The sequence below is a fragment of the Mus pahari genome, chromosome 1, assembly GCF_900095145.1.
Source record: "Mus pahari chromosome 1, PAHARI_EIJ_v1.1, whole genome shotgun sequence".
NCBI classification, from domain to species: Eukaryota; Metazoa; Chordata; class Mammalia; order Rodentia; family Muridae; genus Mus; species Mus pahari.
In genome coordinates this window covers 117,205,702-117,229,063 of record NC_034590.1, presented here as the reverse complement: position 1 = coordinate 117,229,063, position 23,362 = coordinate 117,205,702, and positions in this window count along the sequence as shown.

Sequence of the window (23,362 nt, the reverse complement as noted above, 5' to 3'; positions counted from 1 at the left end):
CGGTGTTGTTGGATTTAGTCTCCCTTCTACCACTTGGCTCTGGGGATAGAGCTGAGGTTGGCAGGCTTGGCGGCCAGCAAGATGAGATGACGTGTGTGACCAGGTCAGGTGTGGTGGTGCAAGTCTTTAATCCCGGTACTCAGGAGGCAGAGGCAGGCAGATCTCTGAGTTCAAGGTCAGCCTGGTCTACAGAGTGAGTTCCAGGACAACTAGGGCTACGTAAAGAGACCCTGTCTCAAAAAATAAACAAAAAAAGTATGTGATCAGTAGTGTTAGCCTGTGCAGTTAAGAGGATCTTGACCAGGGGACCTGTGTCTGGATGTCTTACCCTGCCCTGCAGGTCCTATCCCTTCCAAAACAGGTGCTAATATCACAGAATACTTTTTTTTTTTAAGTTACATTTGCTTGGGGGAGGGGAGCAGTTCTAAGTTCCATGAGGCACATATGGAGGTCAAAGAACAACTTGCCGATGTCTCTTCTCTCCTTCCATCGTGTGGGTAGTAGGAATTGAATCAGGTTATCCATCTTGGGGCAAGCCCCTGTAGTTGCTGGGGCATCTCTGTGGCCCACAGAGCACTTATAGTATGTGGTTACTTGTTGCTGTCACATTGTCAGTGTACAGCTTGGGGGCCTTTGTCACCGATGTGCTCTGCTATTCTGTTCTGGTAAAAATGTTGATGAGTTTACACAAATCTAGTAAATTGAACCCAAGAGCCAAGTGTGGTGGTGTACCCTTAATTCTAGCACTTTGGGGACAAATTCAGGTAGTTCTCTGAATTTGAGGGCCGCCTGGCCTGCATAGTGAGTTCCGTGGCTGCGTAGTCTCAAAAGAACACCAACACCCCTTCCCCCACAGATAGAATTGTACTGAAGGTCACAGAGAAAGCATCTCAAGGAGGGCTGCTCTGAGCCCTCCCTGTGCACTTCTGGAGACCCAGCCCTGGTGTCTAAGTGGAGTCTGATTTCAGCACCTGATGCTGTGCTCCACCCAGACCCGCCTTTTCCTCATCAGCATGCTAGAACTTTGAACAAAATGGTACTTAATTATAGTTGTGATTGGTATGTTTATTGATTTAAAGTGTTCTTTCCATTTTAAGGAAACTAACCATTTGTGTTGCAAACAGTTCTGGTCCTCTCTGACTTTTATAATTTATGACACTTTGCTGTTGAGTATTTTAAATATACAAATGTACATGTTTCTTGGCATTTTTCTTGCTTTTTTGAATTTTATAAGGAGCTCAGCAAACTTGCTCTAATTCAAGACTTTATTTGGTGAACCCGGTGCTTTGTTTGCCCGACTTCTTTGGCTCAATCTGGACTCAAGCTGGTGTGATGACTGCGGTCAGGAAACCTGAAGTGGCTACACATTTACTGAGTGATACAGGACAAAATGGACTGCATGCTGGCCGGGCCTGACGCTGTGAACACCTTGAGGAGAGACTGTCAATCTCCTTTTTGTTTGCCTGTCCCGGAAGGGTCTCCTGCCAGGTCCCTAGGGTAACCCTTTCTCGCCAAGCCCATTAGGGGCCGGGAAGCAAGAGCGCTCTGTGTTTCTGTGTTTGGTGTGGGGATGGGGCCAGGACTCACTAGCTGTAACATCTGGAACATGTTACATGTCTGTCCATGTCAGCCTTCTGCTTCATCTGTGGACACTTCTGTCTGTCTGTTCTACAGAATGGTTTTTAGGTTTGCAGTTTGTCGTTTAAGACCTCAGCAAGTCTTTGGATCAGTCCTGGCAGGTTTTGCTGTCACCGTGTCATGCATATCACACGTTCTTTTGGATCCATTTTGACGTTCAACCCTTTCAGCTTCCAGAGGCTGTTTTGGTGTGTCCCGTGCGGTAAGACTCTAATCTGGCTGTTTTAGATGGCTGCTCTCCTCAGCATCCCTTTGTTGGCTGGAGCTGCCTTTCCCTAGGCTACCCTGAGCCCTTTTCACGTCATACTGTTTGAATACATCCTGATACGGATGCCTGTCACTGCTGAAGGGTTCAGTGACCTGTGGTCACACAGCGTGTTCAGGTCACAGGCAGCTGATGACTCGGCTCATGTGTGTTCAGGGTTCCTCGGACCTGGGGCCATGAGCAGGACAGGAGAGGGACCTTGGAGTTTTCTTTATCAGCAATCCTGCCTCAGCAAAAGAAGATCAGCCAACACCTCGTTGCTACCCAGATCTCTTGGCAAACAGACATTTTCAGGAGGACAGAAACAAGGCTGCTTCATGTAGGCATTGTATACTCATAAGATTTGTTCCCTGAAATGACGCGTGGCTGGTTGTGGTTTTTCTGTCAAAGTGTCTGATAATGTTAACTCATGAAAAGACATGTCCACCCGTACTCTGTCTTAAATGTAGTCACCGGCTTCCCCACAAAGGCCACTGGGGATGCAAACGGCATACTGGCCAGAAAGACACTGTCAGGACACCAGCTCTCACCCTGGTCTTACCTCATGACCCTCCTGCTCCCTCGACTTTCCTGTGGATAAGAAGGGCTGATCATTCTGCCTTGGACTTGAGTTAGGGCTAAAGAAATAACACACTGCTTGGCACTCCTGACCTGGGATAGGCCTGTCCTTGGAGGGACTGTCCTGGGATAGACCTGTCGTTGTAGGGTTTCCAGCCAGGAACAGTTGTCTCTGGTGGGTGTGTCCCATGGGACCCATCCATCTCCCATGCATCTCTCCTGTTTTGTTAGCATTTGCTACATTTAATTCACTGAGAAACCGTGAACATTATAGCTGTGTTCCACACAGCCCACCAGTGGAATCCTTCAACAGATGAAGCAGGATTGTACTGGCCCTGGGAGCCGAGTGCAGACCCGACTTGATGATGCTTTAAGAGGCCTTTGTTCTGTTTGGTGCACAGGATGAGCTGGAGTGATCTGCTTGTAGGTTTGTCTGTTTTGTTGTTGTTTTTGCTTATAGGGTTTTAAAGTTTAAATAGTTATATATTTCAATGTTCCTTTTTTTATTTTGGTAAAACTATGAAGTTTCCTTTTTAAATGTTAATTTTTAGGGAAATTGACTTATAACATGCCTCCAAAATCTGTGACTTTGAGGTAGCAGTTCTGTGGTTGGTATATGTGATATTGTGAGCTGTTGACTCGTTCATTACTGCAGGTGGTGGCTCTGTCCTCACAGCTTCCTATCTGACCTTCCTCCCCACCCCCATGGCCTTTATGCTTGCCACCCTGTGAACCTGCCTGTACTTGGTCCCTCATGTAAGTGTAATGCATCTGTCTCTTTGTGTCTGTCTCACCTCACGTGGCGTGGTATCTGTGGAAGTGTATGATATTTTTATTCCTCACTGTGGCTGAATAATATTCCATGCATTGCTTTAGCACATTTCATTTCGTTTCTCCGTCCCATTGCAGGTTTGAAGTGTTTCTGCTTATTTCCTGATGCAAACAATGCTGCTATGAACATGTGTGTTCAAGTCTTTATGCAAACGTGTTTTCCATAGTTTATGTACATAGAGAAGAGCTACTACTTCCAGACGGTACAGTAGTTTAACTGGATCTGAGGAGCTGCCATTGTGTCCCGCGCTGCCCCTGTTGACTGACTACCTCTGCCTTGAGGCCCTGCCTCTGCTGATCCTTTTTTTCAAGTAGGTTCTTACTGGTGCGTGCGTGTGTGTGTGTGTGTGTGTGTGTATGTGTGTGTGTGTGTGGTGTTCTCCCCTCCCTTTTTTCAAGACAGGTCTTCTCTGTATAATAGCCCTGGCTGTTCTAGAACTTGCTTTGTAAACCAGGCTGGCCAAGAACTCAAGAGATCTTCCTGCCTCTGCCTCCTGATGCTGGGATTAAAGGCGTGCTCCGCCACCACCCTGCTGAACCCAAGGCCTCTCGATTGGCAGGCAAACATTCTGCCAGTGAGCCACATCCCTGGGTAGTGTCTTTCACTGTAATTAATTTATACATTGTGTGTATACATGTGTGGGAACAGAGGACAATAATTAATACATATATTGTGTATACACACGTGTGGGGGCAGAGGACAATAATTAATATATACATTGTGTGTACATGCATGTGGGGGCAGAGGACAATAATTAATGTATATATTGTATGTATACTCGTGTTGGGACAGAGGACAACTTGTGGGAAGCGATTTTCCTCCGCCACACGGTTCAGAGATCAAACACAGGTCGTCAGGCTTTGCAGGTGTGTCACCTACTAAGCTCTGTCACTGGCCGCATCCATGTGTTACAAGTAATTTGAAGGCTATGAATGTAGCTCATATAGTAGAGAGCTTGCCTACTGCTTTCCCTCCACAAGAATTAAAAAGCGACCCTACTGTAGAGGAAGCCAACAACTGACTGCTTCAGGTTCCATGCTGCTGTGTCAGACCACAGGTCCACAGGTCATAGTGAGGAAAGGCAGCACCTGTGTCCCAGTGAGGTGAGCATGACATGGCTTTGTGAAGTCATCTACTTGTTTTCTCGATTGATCAGAAGATTTTAATTTTTATTAATGATGTTAGATTTATTCAGTTATTCAGCTTTCTTGTGCTCTTTTTTTTTTCTTTTGAAAGAAGGGTGTTATTAGTTAAATGGCGGTGTCTTCTGGGTTGCTGGGCCTGCTGTTGTGAGGAGCTAGGTTATGGAAGGATCACACACTGTCTTGATGCCCTGGAAGACCTGGGCTCCTTCTATATGCCCCCCATCCTCTTTTCAGACCCCACTTCTGGAGTCGAGCAAAGACAATTTCCCGCCCATCATCTGGGCTCCATGTGAGACCCTGGATCCCTGAACTGAGCCTATCGCTGGTCCTCAGAATGCTGGAGGGTTTCTGTGGCCTTCATGGGCCTTAACACTGAACCGTACACTCAGCAGGGCACCCAGTGCTCACTCTGGCTGTGGGTGAGCACCTTGACTATGAGACTTGGGAGTGTTGTGGCTGTAAGAAAGATCTGTCTTTCTGCAAATGTCTGCCCCCTGAGCTTAACCAGTGCTCCAGAGAGCAGCTTTCCACCCTTCCATATTCAGACATGCGCTTGACCCCGCAGACACGATGCTGAGTTAACATCCAGTACTTCAAATATGTGCCTTCTAGAGCAACAACTGAGCTGGGGCATAAGGCTGTAAGTACAGGACTGTCTCCTTAAAGGGACAGCTGCATGGGGACCTGCACTGTGTGTCCCAGGCCAGTCTCAGCATCACACTGATGGTTTCATTAATGTCAATACCTCATCTATGATTGCTAAGCCTAAGTTGTTCCCAGGCCTAGAGCTTTTTTGTTTGAGACAGGCTCTTACTATTCAGCCCCTACTGGGCTGGATGGACCTTGTAGACCAGGCTGGCCTCAGAATCAGTAGCTGGCCTTCCTCTGCCTCCTCCTCAGTGCTGGAGTTAAAGGTGTGTGCCAGCATGCTCCATGGGACCTTAAGTTTTATTACATAGACTTTAAAGACCTACATGAACATCAGGATACTGCCAGGGAAGATTGAGATCAGGATATTATCAGAGCTGATTGAGAGGTCTGGTCTGAGCACAGCTTACTAGATGTTTCCTACGTTTTGTTTTTGGTGTTTAGTTTTGGTTTTTTTTTTTTTTTTTTAAGGACAAAAATCTTACCATGTTAAACCAACTGGTCTCAAGTGATCTTCCTTAATCTCCAAGTAGCTGGAACTACAGGGTGCCATTGGACCATCTACATTTCTTTGTAATTAAAATTATTTTTGGTATGTGTGTTGTATTTCTGTGCACCACATGCATGCAGTAACCATGGAGGCCAGAAGAAGGCGTCAGATCCCCTGAGCCTGGAGTTAAATGGTTGTGAGCTTCCCTCTAGGTGCTGGGATTTGAACCTGGGTCCTTTGGGTGAGTGGTTAGTGCTCTTAACAGCTAAATGATTTCTCTTCCTCCTCCTCCTCTTCCACTACCACCATCCCCCACCCCAGGCTGCATTCTTAAATCCTCAGCAATGAAGTGAGGCTGAGTACTTTGTGAGTGAGGGGCACAGTGTAGGACAGGGGAGGGCTGCCCACACCTTTGTGACACTTCTCTTCATCCTGCAGAGTACACAGCTATGGTGTCCCGTGACACCCGGGTGCTTGGTGCGCCTCACCGGAGGCTCAGTTACTCTCGGGAGGCATTGTTCTAGAGTTACTGGACTACTTGATATTTCTATCTCACTGTAAGTCATAATGTATTAAGATTGTTTTCAGGAAAATTACTAGTGTGGAGGTTTTTCTGTGTTTTGGTTTTTTGGTTTTGTTTTGGTTTTTTAAATATAATTTGACATCCTCATTAAGAATCGCCTTTCCCCTGGTTTAATTCCTGTTTTTTTCTCTCGAATAGACCCTGAAGAATAGACCCTGAAGACGCTTTAGATGAAGCAAGCAGCTCTCTCTGGGTTCTGTTTTGTTTTGGTGCTGGGATGAAACCCTGTACACACAAGGCCGACCCTCTCCTGCTCAGCTCTGTCCCCAGACCTCTGCTAATGTGGAGAGTTAGTGCCACCTGAGTTTCCCTGGTCTCCTTGGATTCTGTGTTCTTATGCTCAACCTACTTATGCCCATCCAGGTTATCACTCCTGTCAGTAGGAGCGGGAGGTGGCGGTGGAGTCTCCCTCTGCTTCTGGCCTTTGGCCACAGGCAAGGCCCTCGGTTGCTGATGGCGAAGTGTGTTTGAGGAGGCCACTTGAAACCCCTGAGGAGTGAGTGTTTTGCAAAGCGCGTGGGTTTCCAGCAAAGGAACTGTTGCCATGGTTTCAAATCCCATCTGTCCCTTGGTCAGCCCTGCACCGAGCAGACCGGTGAACATACAAGGTGACCAGCCTTTTCACAGGAACAGGCCTCAGAAGGTGACGGCACAAGCCAGGAGGTAACTACAGGAGAATGTAGGTAGCCAGGAATGAGGCTAGAAAGCATCCTGAGGCTCAGGAGGCTGGGGGCCTGTCACAGCCGCAGCTGTGAGGGTGGCAGGTGAGCAGGGCTGGCTGTGGTCCTAGGCTTGTAGATTTAGTAGCTTTGCGCTCTACTGTGTTTGTAGTTTAGCTCTGCTGTGTGATTTAAACTTAGCACTCCAGATTCCAAGTGCTTGGCCATTGTTATTTCTCTGCCCCCATATGTAATGCATAGTGATCTGAGGGAGTTGGAATGGAGTCTGAACTGCAGAACATATGGAGGACATACGGCTCCTTTATTTTGTTTTATTTTGGGGACAGGGTCTCACTGTGTGTAGCTCTGAGTGTCCTGGAACTCACTCTATAGACCAGGTTGGCCTCGAACTCAGAGATCTGCTTGTCTCTGATCCCCAGGTATCTGCCTCTATTGATTTTAGTTGTTGGCTGTGGGTTGTTTGTTTGTTTGTTTGTTTTTTGGTTTGGTTTGGGTTTTTTTTTGGGGGGGGGGGTTGTTTTTGTTTTTGTAGCCCAGGCCAGCTTTGAACTCATGATCTTCATGTGTTGGCCTCTGAAGTACTGGGGTCACAGGACAGGCATATGCCATCACACACAGCCACTAAAGGTTATAGGTGTTTCATTGCAGATGAGAGGTGTTTGTCACATTGGATAAACCCCTCCTGTGTTCTGGGAATAAATCCATGGTTGTATTCTTGAGCAATGAAAGTTTTGAATGGTGTTTTCCTGTCACCACTACATCTGTGGCTGAGTTACCATCCTGTCCACTACAGCCTACATGCATCACACACACACACACACACACACACACACACACACACACACACAGAGTTTTGATTGCAGTGAACTGAAGTTTCTTTTTCCCAGTTGTGGTTGTTGGTTGTTTTCCATGTATTATGGTGGGCCCTAGTTACTTACACTGAGATGATGTGATGCTCTTTGGGTTGAGGATGTACCTAGAAGCCTTTTAACCAGTGGTCTTGTTCCTTATGTGACTCAACTCTTGGGGTTCCTGCAGTCACAGCTGAGGGTCCTGTCACCCCTGTGTTGAATTAATCCTTTGCTCATCTTACAGGATGTGTTCTGACTCCCCCCATTTCTGAGGGCTTGTAAGGCCCAAGCTCTCTGAGTACCTTTCGGGTTGGGACTTAAATGACCGTACCTAGTCCCTCTGCTGTGAGTAAGTCTGCTTTCCACCCAGTGGGGAGCTGAAGGGAGGCTGGGAGAGAAAGGGGTACCAGCCAGAGCTGGGGTGTGGGTAGACAGGGATGGAGATGATGGGGTCTGCAGGGACCAGCCTACCTGGCAGTCCACAAACCTCAGTGTGTGTGTGTGCCTACTGTGTATTTGTATATGTGCATATGAGCCTGTGGTGTGTGTTTATGTGTACATATGGGCCTACTATGTGTTTGTAAATGTGTACAAGGGATATGTGTGTGCTTACTGTTTGTGTATGTGATCTGGGTTTGGTTGGTTGGTTGGTTGGTTGGCTGGTTGGTTTGTTTTTCTAGACAGGGTTTCCCTGTGTAGCACTGGCTGTCCTGGAACTCACTCTATAGACCAGGCTGGCCTTGAACTCAGAAATCCGCCTGCCTCTGCCTCCCAAGTGCTGGGACTAAAGGCGTGCGCCACTACTTCTTCGCTTGTATGTGATCTGTTTGGGCCTATTGTTTGTATATGTGCATGTGATATGTGTGTGCCTACTATGTGTTTGTATCTGTATATATGAGCCTGTGGTGTATGTTTGTGTGTGTATATGAGCCTACTATATGTTTGTAAATGTGTGTATGTGAGCCTAGTATGTGTGTACACATGAGTCTACCATATGTAAATGTGTGCATATGAGCCTTCTACATGTTTAGATGTGAGTGAATCTACTGTGTGTACATGTATGTCTATGAGCCTAGTATGTGTTTGTATATGTGTTCATATGGATTACTGTGTATTTGCATATGTGTGTGTGTGAACCTGTGGTGTGGGTGTGACTGTAAAGTAGAGCAGACTGCTCAGATTTCTGGGTGTGAGTGGAGAGGACTGTCTTCTCAGCTTGGCCTGACCCAGGCTCTCTGGGCAGGTTACACCTCAGATCCTCAGTTTCCCACCTGGACCCTGTGGAGAATATGGATTCCTGAGCCTCTTTAGACTCACAGAAGGAGATCCCCAGTCCTCCCCATGACTCAAAGAGGACTGCAGGGTTTATAGGGTGCTCTGTGCACCCTGCGGCTCTGGGACCTTCATGACTCCCCTCGTTGGAACCTGGACGGCATGCTAGAGCTCAAAAACACCAGAGAGCTGATGGGGACACTATTTCCGGATGGACTTATATTTCCAAACCAAGGCAGTGCCCTGGAAGACTCCTGCTGTGACCACAAGCTCAGAGAATGGAAGGCAGGTGGGCTCATCTGTGTGACATAGGTGGCTAGGACCCAGCAGATTTGGAGAACCCCGCTTGCTGCACTTGAGTTAGCCCAAGTGTTGAAAGCTCCCTTAGTTCTGAGACCTGTTTGTGAGTTATTGGCATAAAGTTGGAAGCTGTGGGAAAAGTATAAAAGGAGAGAAGCATCCCGCCCCTCCCCCACCCTCTCGCCCACCCCACCCACCCTCACCCACCCACCTCCGCCACACAGAGGCAGCCCTCGGTGGCTTAGGAAGTGTCAACTCATACAGAACTTACTGCACCTGACCCTGTCTCAGAGCAAGTGGGCTGTGACTTGTGGTTCATTTTTTGGGTCTGATTTCATGCATGCACTTCTCATGTAGGGTGGGGAACACGCACTTGGAGGCAGGGGGACATGAGTCCCCTGGAGCCTTTGGCAGGACAGGCAGGAGTGAGCTTGGGAGGGGCACGGAGCCGCCGCAGGTGTTTCTTTTCCTGACCGCGGCTCATGGCCGCGCTCAGGTTTTGCTTTTCACCTTTGTCTGAGAGAACGTGAGCAGGAAAAAGCAAAAGGCACTGGTGGCGGCACGCCCACGCTGCGGGCCGGGGTTCGAGTCCCCGCAGTACCCTGCTTCCTTCCTGCTCTGGCTCCAGGCCTCTCTTTCCTGTTCCCAAAAGACTTAGCAGTTCCTAGGAGAAAGTTTGGCAGTTGCCCAGGGTTCTGCCAGGCCCTCCGTGTCCCTTTGGAAAAGCAGGAGGCCACTGTGAGCCACATGATAGCTTATACCTCTTCCAGTTCAGAGTATGGAGACAAACCAAGGTCACGGCTTTTCTCACAGTGGCATTAAAGCTGAACTGGGCCAGAATCTATACTGTTCTTCTCTCCCTCTTAAGCCCCAGTGGATCACCAATTTCCTGAGTTCACAGTGACCTTCAGCACCTGGCGTCTTCGCTGTGGCTTCCGTCCTTTGACTCCTTGGTTGTCTCGTGTCTCTCATAGTTCTAGGCTGCCTGTTCTGCCCTCTCTTTCTGGGCTTCCTTAAAGGCTGCTGCTGTTTGATGGATATGGCATTTGCAATCCTTGAGATGCCTTCAGGGACCGTGTGCACCACGAGGCCAGAGCCTGCGGCTCTCTTTTGCTATCGTAGTCCACGATACTCTGGAGACAAGCTCTCTGTTGCCTCCCCCAGCCTTGAAGCAGGCTGATTCAGACCTTGTTGTCACTAAGCACCGGACCACCTGCGGTGGAACCTTCCGACTTGACTTAGCAGGTTCTATTGTCTACACCTGCCAAGGCTCTCCTCCAAAACGTCATCGCTACCTGCTGAGACCCTTGAGATTTTCCGGAGACTGCATCCTGCAGATCACCTACAGGCTGGCGACAGGCACCAAGAACTGAGTGGCGGGGGATGGGCCTCCCCCCTCTTTATAAGCTCAGAATCTTAGTAAACTCGTGGGCTTTGATCAGAAACGTTGTCTTAGCCTCCTTCCTTTACGCCCTCTAATTTCTTTCAGCCCCAGCCCACCTTTCAGGAGTACCCTGTTCCTGTGTCTGCGGGCGGCCACACTCTGCTCTCCACATCTAATTAAATAGGAGCTCAGCAGTTGTCTAAGATGCTGGCCAACAAATTCTGGGATCTGCCTGCCTCCACACGCTCAGCCTTAAGGCTACTGACATGTAGGACCACTACCAACAATTTAGGTAGATCCCAGCAATTCCCAATTCGGGGTCCTGAGGTAGCACAGCTGGTCCCCCTCCTAGCAACCCTTCTTGAAGTTTCTGAGGATACATTCATGTTTGCTATGTTTGGAAACCAAGCCAGAGAGTAGCAGAGAACAGCTGGGCCTGACTGTGCAGGGGAGCAAGCGAGACAGGCCTTGCAGTTCCCTAGCCATCTGAGTTATGCAAACATCTGTGATCTCAGCATCTAGCAGCTGAAGCAGGAGGATCTGGACTAAAGAAGGCAGATCTCTGGCTCGTCTGTCAGCTTGACACAAGCTCGAGTCATCTGAGAGGAAGGAGTCCTCCATAAGATCTGACTATAGACAGGCAAGTTGGGCATTTTCTCACTAAGCAACTGAGGTGGGAGGGCCCAGCAGCCTCTGGTGGGTGGTGCTGGCCCTGCGCTGGTGGTCCTGGACTCTGTGATGAGCTAGGCATTATGAGCAAGCCAGCGGGGAGGCAGCACCCTCCATGGCCTCAACATCAGCCCCTCCCTCCAGGTTCCTGACCAACCGAAGCCTTGGCTTCCCTCCATGGGCTCTGACTTAGGACACGTAACCCTTTCTTCCCCACGTTGCTTTGGTCATCATGTTTCATCACAGTAGTAACCCTAAGACAGCAGTTCCATCTCAAAAACTGAGAGAACCCTCCATTTTGACCTAGGTCCATTTGGGGTACAGTTTTCATATGAACCCTAAACTTGACATAGTGCTACACTGTTCAATACTGGCATTTCACAGTAGGACATAGCAAGAGACTAAAGAGCTCCAGGCACTGTCGCACTGTTCCACTCCTCAGCAGCGCTGGTGGGGAAGCCAGGGGTTTCACTGTGTGAGCCCCCAGTCTAATCCTGGTCAAGATCCTGTCAGTTAGAAATACTGCTCTCCCTCCAGAGCCCCCTGCCTGGACTATCCTAACCAATCTACCTAGAACTCATCCTTCCGGACCTAATTAGAGTCCCACACACTTTAGCGCTGTCGGGAGCCACCCACAGATGGTGACAAACACTGACTCAGGTTTGGGAGCCTCAGTCACAGTCATCTCTAGCTGCGTCACCGATATTTATAGTTGTGCTTAACTCCAGAAAAGGAAGCACTTCCCTCATGCTGGCAAAGGCACACCCCTGGAAAGTTGACTGCTTGGGCAGAGTGGCTGGACTTCGAGCCCCACCCCCACACTTTCATTACTTATACAATTTACCAGTTGCCACAGTGTTTTAAATACAAGCCTATTGTGCTCATCTTTTTGTTTTGTTTTGTTTTTCGAGACAGGATTTCTCTGTATAGCCCTGGCTCTCCTGGAACTCACTCTGTAGACCAGGCTGGCCTCGAACTCAGAAATCCGCCTGCCTCTGCCTCCAAGTGCTGGGACTAAAGGCGTGTGCCACCACTGCCCAGGTCTCTTACTGGTTTCTTTTATGGAAAAAAAAAAAAAAAAAGCAGCTAGATGAGGCAGGAGGATAAGGAGTTTGAAACTAGACTGGGCTATACTGAAGACTCTAGCCAAAAAAAGAGGGAGGGAGAGAGAGAGAGAGAGAGAGAGAGAGAAGAGGCAAATTGAAAGCAACGATCTCAAGCTGATCCTGGTGGCCCATGACTTTAGTTCCAGCACTTGGGAGGCAGAGGCAGTTGGATCTCTTGAGTTCCAGGTAGGCCTGATCTACAGAGTGAGTTCCAGGACAGCCAGGACTTCACAGAGAAACCCTCTCTCAAAATAAGAAACAAAGATAGGAAGAAAACAATATCAATATTAAAAAACACTTTTTTTTGAGACAGGGTTTCTCTGTGTAGCCCTGGCTGTCCCAGAACTCATTCTGTAGACCAGGCTGTCCTCGAACTCAGAAATCTGCCTGCCTCTGCCTCCCAAGTGCTGGGATTAAAGGTGTGTGCCATCACCACCAAGCAAAAACACACGTTTTTATTAAAGAAACTAAATAGGGCTGGAGAGATGGCTCAGCAGTTAAGAGCACTGACTACTCTCCCGAAGGTCCTGAGTTCAAATCCCAGCAGCCATATGATGGCTCACAATCATCTGTAATGAGATCTGACACCCTCTTCTGGTGTGTCTAAAGACAGCTGCAATGTACTTACATATAATAATAAATAAACCTTTGGGCCAGAGCAAGCAGAGCTGGAGCGAGCAGAGGTCCTGAGTTCAATTCCCAGCAACCACAGAAGGCTCACAACCATCTGTACAGCTACAGTGTACTCATATACATGAAATAAATAAATAAATCTTTAAAAAAAGAAACTAGCTGGGCGTGGTGGCGCACGCCTTTAATCCCAGCACTCAGGAGGCAGAGGCAGGCAGATTTCTGAGTTCGAGGCCAGCCTGGTCTACAGAGTGAGTTCCAGGACAGCCAGGGCTACACAGAGAAACCCTGTCTCAAAAAACCAAAAAAAAAAAAAAAGAAAGAAAGAAGACAGACAACATTGTAACATGACCCCAGTCAATTCTGAGACTGAAGGCAAATTTAATTTTTCCCATCTGTTTTTTAATACCATTTTAATTACATGCAAGTATTAAGGGCAAGCAGTATAATAAGGAACTAACAAGGCAGTAAGCAAAGTTCCATTGTTACTGCCATGACAGACAGTTGTTTAAAAGGGTTTGTAATAATGACCAAAATACTTGACCCCTCTTCCCTGTCCAAGCCCAAAATCTTGCCTGAAGCCTACTTCTCTATCATAGCCTAAAGTTAGATTCTTGCCTTACTTCCCTGTCATGCCCTAATGTCAGATTCCTACCTGAGCTTACTTCCTTGTCACGGCCAATGTCAGATTCCTGCCTGAATCTCATTTCCTTGTACTTGGCCAAAGTCCAGATTCCTGTCAAGCGGCACCCAGAAAGGCTCTCCACACCCCTGCGCTGAACTCTGACCTACCTTGAAAGAACAGCTCCAGAGCAGGTGAGTCTCCAGGCACTGGTGGGTATCCATAAGAACCATAGCTTCTATACACGTGTAGGGCAGAAGATGGGGTTTAAGGACCTATTGCTTCATTTATTTGTTTAAACAGTGTGTGTGTGTATGTGTGTGTCTGCTTCCCACTTCCCTGGCATTCTTGTGAAGATTGTCACAGGCCCCCAGACCTTAGCACAACTGACTCCATGATGGAAGTACATTCAGGCTGGAAAACTCAGCACAGAGACATCACCACCTGCCAAATGAAAGCAAAGGCTTAATCCATCCAAGTCCATGGTTCTGGGACAGTCTCTTGTACTAACTTTGCTTTTGGCTTCTGTAGTCCTTCTCTGGGTCATTGTTCTTGTTAACTGAAGGATGTCAAACCAGAACCTGGGTTTGGTTTTTTTTTTCCCCCCCTTTGGTTTCTTGAGACAGGATTTCTCTGTGTAGCCCTGACTGTCCTGGAACTCACTCTGTAGACCAGGCTGGTCTTGAACTCAGAAATCCACCTGCCTCTGCCTCCTGAGTGCTGAGATTAAAGCATTAAAGGTGTGTGCCACCACGCCTGGCAGAACCTGGGTTTTGTGATTAAAAGCTTGCTGGGGACAAGCAAAAACAAACAAACAAAACAAAAACCTTGTTCTAAATACTGACATTTTGTTTTCAGACTCCATTTAATGATTGGGGGGAAACTAAATTCAAGGTCCCAGGCCTTAGGGGAGCTGGGGACTTCCTAACAGCTTCTGCTGTGAGGAGACAGTTGTCTGAGTCCAGCCACCTCAGGGACAGTTTATAAAAAGACAGTTGTCTGAGGACAGGCCTTCCAAGGATAGCTTCTCCATCTTGCTGGCAGCATTAAACTAAGTTTATGTTCCCAGACCCAGAAACCAACTCCTATTCTAATTGGTGGAAAATGTAACCGTAATGTGACACAGATGTTTATGATTGGCAAATTTAAATAATCTGTGATATTCTGTCTCTTGCTGCAGTTCAGTCCCAAGTCTGTTCTGTGGCCCTGATCCATCAGTAGTGGCTTGATTATAATACTTGTTTGTCATCTGCATTGACCTGCTGTTTGAATTATGCTGGATTTAAGCAGACACCATAACAAGAAAGGCTTGGGCCAGCACTGGGATCCCAAACACTCAGGGCATTTGCCAGCCTGCTAATAAAGACTTTCCATTGACTTCATGTCTGAGCAGTCTCTTCTGCTGGCTAACCCACAACAGAGGTCAGAGGTGAACCTGAGAGAGTCTTTTCTCTCCTTCTACCGTGTGGGTTCCAGGGGTCTCAGGCTTGGCAGCAAGTGCCTTTACCCACTGAGCCATCTTGCTGACCCACCGCATCTGGGTTTTACAGGAAGGTTTCTTCCTAGTCCTCCTGAGTGCTGGGGTTCAGATGCGTGTGCATTCCTGGTGCATGCAGTGCAGGGATCAAAGCCAGGGCTTCATGCATGCCAGGCAAGCACTGTATCAACCGAGCTACAGTCCCAGCCTTCCTCTGTTATATATTGATTTCCTGAGACAGGGTCTCACAGTGTAGTTCTGATTGGTCTGGAACTAACTATGTAGACCACGGTGGCCTCAAACTCACAAGAGATTGGCCTGCTTCCCCAGGACTAGAATTAAAGACATGCAACACAATGCCGGGTTTTGTTTTTAGATTTAATTATTTTGTTATTTTATTTGTATTTTGTTTTGCTTGTGCATAAGTATGTGTACCATGTTTGTACCTGGTACATGAGAAGGTCACAGAGGGCTTCAGATTCCCTGGGAGCAGAGTTGCAGAGGGTTGCGAGTTGCCATGTAGATGCTGGGACTTGAACCTGGGTCCTCTGAAAGAGCAACTCCAGCCCTCTTTTTCTACTTAATTTTTTTCTTTTTTCTTTTCTTTTCTTTTCTTATTTATTTTTGATTCTTAAGACAGGGTTTCTCTGATCCTGGAACTCATTTTGGAGACCAGGCTGGCCTCGGGCTCACAGAGATTCTCCTGCCTCTGCCTCCCAAGTAGTGGGCTTTGAGACATGCTTTCTTTGTACATAATCCTGCCTGTCCTGGAAGTTTCTCTGTTAAACAAGCTGGGCTCTGCCTCCCAAATGTTGGGATTAAAAGTGTGTGCCACCACTGCCTCGATCTTTTTTTGAGACAGGGTTTTATCTCCATTATAAACCTAGGTTCACTTAGAATTTAAAGCAATCCTCCTGCCTCCTCCCACCCCCAGCCAAGTGCAGGAACTACAGGCATCCACCACTGTGCCTAGCTTCCTCCTTAGTCAATCCTAAGTAAACAAAACTATAACGAATCACAGGACTGAACCAGGAAGTTGGAGGTTGGTGAGGGAGAGTTTTTGAGACGCCCATGCAAGGCATGTCAAGCAACCAGACTCATGAAGCTGAGCCCTACCTGAGATCTCAGGCTGACGATGTCAAATGTGTTTTAATAGGATTTTCAAGCCAAACCCAGTGTTCAGTGTTGAATCCCCATAACCCCAACACTTGGGAGGTTGAAACCAAAGATCAGGAGTTCAAGGTTATCCTGAGCTACACAGCCGATTCACCGCCATCCTTGATGATGTGACCCTGTTCCAAAACAAAACAAAGTTGTACATGGTGGCNCANGCCTTTAATCCCAGCACTNGGGAGGCAGAGGCAGGCGGATTTCTGAGTTTGAGGCCAGCCTGGTCTACAGAGTGAGTTCCAGGACAGCCAGAGCTATACAGAAAAACTTATCTCAAAACAACAACAACAACAACAACAACAACAACAAACCTAACTAACTAACTGATAATAATAATACTAAATAAGGAAAAAAAATCACTGGAGGGTGGAGGGATGACCCAGTGGTCAAGAGAACTTGCAGCTCTTCCAGAGGAGAGCATCTATGTCAGGCAGTTCCCAAGGACATGTAGCATCAGACACGTGATCAAACGGCCTTGTCTGGTCTCTGAGGGGGCTGTATTTACAGGCACAAAACTACACCCAGACACAAATGCATACAAATAAATAAAAGTAAAATATTTTTGTTAAAGTGTTAGAACAAGATAGTCAAATGACATACAAAAATGTCTATTGTCACCCCTGACAAACCCATAACCTTTGGTCACCTTTTCTGACTGACAGGAATGTTCACACACCATCAGTGGCGACCCCAACTCCTCGGAGGTGAATGAATCACCGAGATACCTTCCCTGAGGTCCCAAAGATCCCCCTTTGACCAACCTTGAGGCTGGCACTCATCCTTATTTCCTTTACCCTGCCCAGGTCTTGCCACACAGCCCTGACTGTCTTGGCACTCTCTATGTAGATCAAACAGACCTTGAACTCACAGAGATCTGCCTGCTTCTGTGCTGGGATTGAGGGCATCAGTCACCTTGTCCAGTGCCTTACTTTTCGTATTTTAGTACTTAAATCTCAAAAGCTTTTCTGCCCTTTTAGGTCTTGGGCTTTCTGAGAGTTTTCCGGGACGGTGAGAGCTGGGCGGACTCTGGCCCGGCTCCACCACTGGGGGCAGCAGTGTGAACATGGACATATCCCAAGCCGTTCACACAGGAGGCTCATCAGAGAGCAGGACAGACAGGCCGAGGCCTGGGCGGGCAGCACCGTCATCTTCACACCTTGAGGGAGCTGCTGGGCTGCTCCTAGGACAGGCTGAGTCCCACGATTAAGGAGTTCTAGGCTAGAGCAGCAGGGTGGAGCCCAGAGAACAGTCAGGTCCTTAGAGGACTGAGGAGCCCAAGAGATTCTGAGCCTACTCAGAAGACACATGGCCATGGAAGGAGCAGGACCAAAGATGGCTATGGAGGTGTCCTGGAGGCAGATGGTGTGGGGCTCAAGGAAGGAAGTAATGGGTACAGAATTAGGAGGCCCAAGGCTGGGAAGGACAGTGTCACCTGGCACGGAGGGTGTCACCTGGGGAAGAGGGTGTCATCTGGGAGGAGGGTTTTCCTAGAGAAGGAACCGAGGACTAAAGCACGATCAGCAGGAGCTGAGCCACCGGTGGATGAGGGTGGGAAGGGGGTCCTGTCCCTCCCCTGGCCCCTTACCCTCATCCCCCACCCTCGGGGGCGTCACCTTCACAGGATTCTTTTGCTTGTTTTTGAGACATCTTATCTCACTAGGTAACTCTGGCTGTCCTGCAGCTCCCAGAGGTCCACCTGCCTCTGCCTCCGGAGTGCTGGGATCACAGGTGTGCACCACGCCTGGTCTTCCCAGGATTCTTTGTGCTACTTGTTAACCCTGTCAGCCTGGATGCTGTCCCGGGTAGGGGAGGGCTCAAGGTGACTCTCCAGTCAGGAAGATCTACCTCTGAGAGATCCAGGTCATGGCTGCAGATTCCTTCTTCCTGGACCTGAGCAAGTCAGAGAGGGGTCTGGCTTTGTGCAGGTGGCCCTAGGGGTATTTATAGGACAGTCACGGGGTAGGGGGTAGGGGGGCAGATATGCAGCATAGTTGTCTGCCTGTTGAGACCTAGCAGGTGACAGGCCAGTCTTCCAGGAACAGGCGGCACTTGGCTACCAGCAGGCAGGTGTCTACCCTGGCAGTACACAGAGCGCCAGGCTGGGGAGGAGAGACCTCAGGGCAGAAGGGGCTCTAGAAAGAGTGACCCTGGAGTCCTCAGACCAGGTGCTATTGTGCATGTGAGAAAACTTCAGGCCCAGAGAATCTCCAAGCCAGGGTGGCCAGGAAGGGAGATGGCTTCCCCAACATTTGGAAATGAGATGCAGCACTCAACTTGGGGCAAGACTCAGGTGTACAACTTTTGGACATTGTGACATGAAGTTGTCATCTACAAATGTGTCTTGCAGCACTCATAGGATGACGCAGTACCCAGTGAACTACAAGTTAGATATGTCTGCTCAGTCTCTGCTCTGCCTCTCAGTCAGCACCCAGCCCTGCACCCTTGCGGTGACTTATGTGGTATCTCAGTGCCTTGCACAGGCTCCCAGCGCTCTCTCTCTCTCTCTCTCTCTCTCTCTCTCTCTCTCTCTCTCTCTCTCTCTCTCTCTCTCTCTCCCTCCCTCCCTCCCTCCCCCTTCCTCTTCCTCTCTCTCCAGTCCCTCCAGTCCTGCTCTCCCTAGCTATTTCTTGTCCACAGAAGGCAGGCGGCTCACAGCTTGTTAGAGTCCTTATGTTTCGCTCCTCCTTTGTGAACCCTTCCCATGCTGCCCAACAGGGGCGCTCGAGTCCCCGTCTTCGGAAGTGCAGCTGCAGTGACTGAAAGGCACACCCTTTTGCCTGCGTCCTCCCCGTGAGCCACTTCCCGCCTTGGGAAAGGATGGGTTAGCGCTTCGCTCCTTCTGCCTTTCTGGACTACGGTTGCCACAAGGCCAGGGCCCTCTCCCCCTCCCCAGTCCCTAGCTGGGGTGGTTGTGGTGAAGCTGTCAGTCAGTCAGCGCCGGCCTGAGCTGGGTGAAGCTTGGTGGACAAAAGGCTGGGGCACAGGAACTTGGAATGCAGCGTCTGTGAACTGGGATTGCTTTGGGCCTGAGCCCGTGCTCTGGGTTATTCCCACATCGCCAGGCGATGGAGAGATTTATGCTTTTCCAGGCCCTCATCCCTGTTCCATGGGCTGTGGATCCAGACCCAGCAGATCCTTGATTCCTGTGCCACCAATGCAGAACTCTTTACCCATCACTTCTTTTTTTTTGTTATTTTGTTTTGTTTTGTTTTTTGAGACAGGGTTTCTCTGTGTAGCCCTGGCTGTCCTGGAACTCACTTTGTAGACCAGGCTGGCCTCGAACTCAGAAATCCACCTGCATCTGCCTCCCCAGTGCTGGGATTAAAGGGGTGCACCACCACACCCGGCCTACCCATCACTTCTAAGAAAGGTTTTAATATCTGATGTTCTTATAAAAACATACAGAGAGGGGGGCTGGAGAGATGACTCAGCGGGTAAGAGCACTGACTGCTCTTCCAGAGGTCCTGAGTTCAAATCCCAGCAACCACATGGTGGCTCACAACCATCTGTAATGAGATCTGACGTCCTATTCTGGTGTGTCTAAAGGCAGCTACAGTGTACTTACATATAATAATAAATAAATCTTTAAAAATAAAAGGATAAAGAGAGAAGGAATATGTTCTATGGGGGTGTGGTGAGGTATGGGGGGAAGGGGATGTGTCAGTGTGCCCATGCCAAGGCATCCCTTCCCCCTGAGGGATCGGCCACACAACTGTGGTATAGTATAGAATAGAGTTCATTCAGGGCATGGGGAGGGGAGTTAAGAGGTTAGTAGAGGCAGAGAAAGGCAGAGAGAGAGAGAGAGAGAGAGAGAGAGAGAGAGAGAGAGAGAGAGAGAGAGAGAGAGAGGAGACGAGGAGACATAGAGGCCAGCCAAGAGCATGTGGAGAGGGGTGGGGAGGGAATGGGAAGGGGAGAGCAAGAGAGGGAGGAGGGACCAAGCAGCCCCTTTTATAGTGGGTCAGGTCTACCTAGCTGTTGCCAGGTAACTGTTGGGTGGAGTTTAGACAGAATGCTGACAGTCAGAATTTCCTATCTTCTTAGTGTTGCTTCCTTCCCATCCTTAGACTCTTCCCAAGTGTTACATTTCTTGCCTCTTTATAGAAAACCAGTTCCCTCTTCCGGTTCCCTTTATTTCATCTTTTTTTTTTAATCAATTTTTTAAAAATAAAAAAGAAATTACATTATGTTTGTGTGTGTGTTGGTGAGTGTATGTGTTGGTGTGTGTATGCATGGAGAAAGTCAACTTGGAGGAATCCATTTTCTCTCTCTACCCTGTGGGTCCTGGGAACTGAAGTCAGGCACTCAAACTTGGAGGCAAGCACCTTTATTTACCAAGCAGTCTCCCCAGTCCTCTTCTAATTGGTCTCTAACTGGGATTGCTGTTTCGCTCCTCCACGGGACCCCACGCTCCAGGGAGGCAGCAGCCTTAGCCTTAGCTGGCCGGCTCCTGCCTCAGTGTTAGCAGATGGGCCTCGAATGAGGCTCTGCCCAATGTGTCTGAAGCACAGAGAGAACTGAATCTAGGACCAGAGAGATGGCGCAGCAGTTAAGAGCAGCTGTTGCTCTTGCAGAGGATCTGGGTTCTGAAGCCAGCACCCACACCCTGTTCAAGGGGACTAGACACCTTGTTCTGACTGTCTCAGCCATTGTGTGCACATGGTACACACACACACACACACACACACACACACACACACACACACGAAATGAAAGCCAGCGTGGAAGCATGACTCTCCCCATGGGAGTGAGCTTTGTTCTGGCATTTTTCAGTAAGAAACCCTGAGTTTCACTAGGGGCATACTGGTGTCAATCACAGCTGTCAATCATTGACAGCAGCTTTCCTATGAAGCCTCTGTGCTGGGACTTGTTGACATCAGCAAGATCAGCTCTGAGCTGGAAGCCAGGGCATGAGTCACTGCAGGGATGACTCTGGCCGAACCTCTGCTGCCTGAGGGGATTTCTCAGCTCTGGCTATGTCCAGTGACTATGCTGGAACCAGAGGAGGGCTGCACAGAGGGCCAGTGTGTGTGTGAGAGTGTGTATGAGAGTGTGTGTGTGTGTGTGTGTGTGTGTGTGTGTGTGCATGTGTATATACGGAGGAGGGGGATGTGGTCCCGGGTTTTGGTTTACAGGGCTGATGACCGCTTAATTGTGTTTGCAATGACAGGGCTGGAACACAGCTTCACCTATGCTAAGTAAACTGTGTCCCTCGAGTCACACCCCAGACTATCACTTGTATTTTTTTAGTTTTGAGACAAGGTCTCATTATAGCAGCCCTAGCTATTCTGAAACTATGATGTAGGCCAGGATGACCTGGCCTGGAACTCGCTGTGATCCACCTGCATCTGCCTCCCAAGTGCTGGGACTAAGGTGTGTACTCAAAGCCTAGCCTAGGTTTATTTTTTAAGAATTTTTTTGTGCTTATTTGGTTTTGAAAAAGGGTGTTGTATAGCCTAGGCTGGCCCGGCACTGGCTATGTAGCTGAGGATGACCTTAAACTCCTGATCCTCCTGCCTCAGTTTCCTGAGTGCTGGGGCTACAGCCATGAGCTGCCATGCCTAGCTTCAGAAGATATTAATTTTTCAAAGGAGGTGGCTTGAATTAGATCCAAGTTCCTGCTTCGATTGCTTGTTTACAGGAGGTACAGAAAGGGCATGGATCAGCAAAATATTTTATGTGGAAAATTCCAAGCTCAAACCACCCAGTTCTTCACCAAGAGCACAGCCAGGCGTTAGTCAGCCAGAGAGTCGTGGGTGCTGCTCACATTCTGATGACACAACCTAGCTACATGTTTTTACGTATTTGAACATTCGTGTTAAAAATAATATTGTTGGGAACCGGGGAGATGGCTCAGTGTTTAAGGGCTTGCGCTGCCCTTGCAAGGGACTCAGGTTCAGTCCTGGCACCTACAACAGGCAGTGCACAGCTCAGTGATCCAACTTCAGAGCTAGGCAACAATGCTTTGATCTCTGTGGGCACATGCACTCATGTGCACCAACCTACCCCACCCCCACCCCCACCCCCACACAGACACACACACAGACACACACACAGACACACACACAGACACACACACAGACACACATAGACATAAACAGAGAGACACACAGACACACACACACACAGACACACATAGAGACACACACAGAGAAACACAGAGACACACACAAATAGAGATACACATAGACACAGACATACATAGTCACACACACATATATACACACACATGCAAACAGATACACACACACACACACACACAGTTTCTGATGGCAAAGATCATTTTCATGTGTTCCTACAGCTGTTCATCAGAACGTGAGCAGCTGTGACAGGAACATGTCCAGAGCCTTGGGTGGGCTGGTCCTGGGCTACAGGGTTGGCTTTTTCTAGGATAAGACAGTCTACGGAGCCTATGAGACCTTCTTTGCTTTTCTAGGAAGGCCCAAGTTCAAAAAATCCTTATGTCAGTAACCCCTCTTGTAGATCTGAGCTAACTCTTCTATGGAGGGGGAAACTGAGGCCAAGAGAACACAGCAATTTTCTTGAGGTACTGTGGCAAGACTGCATGATGAACTTTCTCCAAGGCCTGCGCCACACAGCATCCTCAGCATCATAGGCTATCCTGCCCCACACAGCTTCCCCACCAGCATGGGCTGACCTGCCCCACACAGCTTCCCCACCAGCATGGGCTGTCCTGCCCCACACAGCTTCCCCACCAGCATGGGCTGACCTGCCCCACACAGCTTCCCCACCAGTGTGGACTGTCCTGCAAAGTTTTTTTGTTTGTTTGTTTGGTTGGTTGGTTTTTCAAGACAGGGTTTCTCTGTATAGTCTTGGCTGTCCTGGAACTCACTCTGTAGACCAGGCTGGCTTCGAACTTAGAAATCCGCCTGCCTCTGCCTCCCAAGTGCTGGGATTAAAGGTGTAAGCTACCAGCACCTGACCCTGACCACCAGGCTTTAAATCGTGACCTTGTTATGGGCTGTACAAGCTTGTGAGAGCTCCCCTACCCCTCTGAGCCTCTCACCTGTGGTACGGGAAG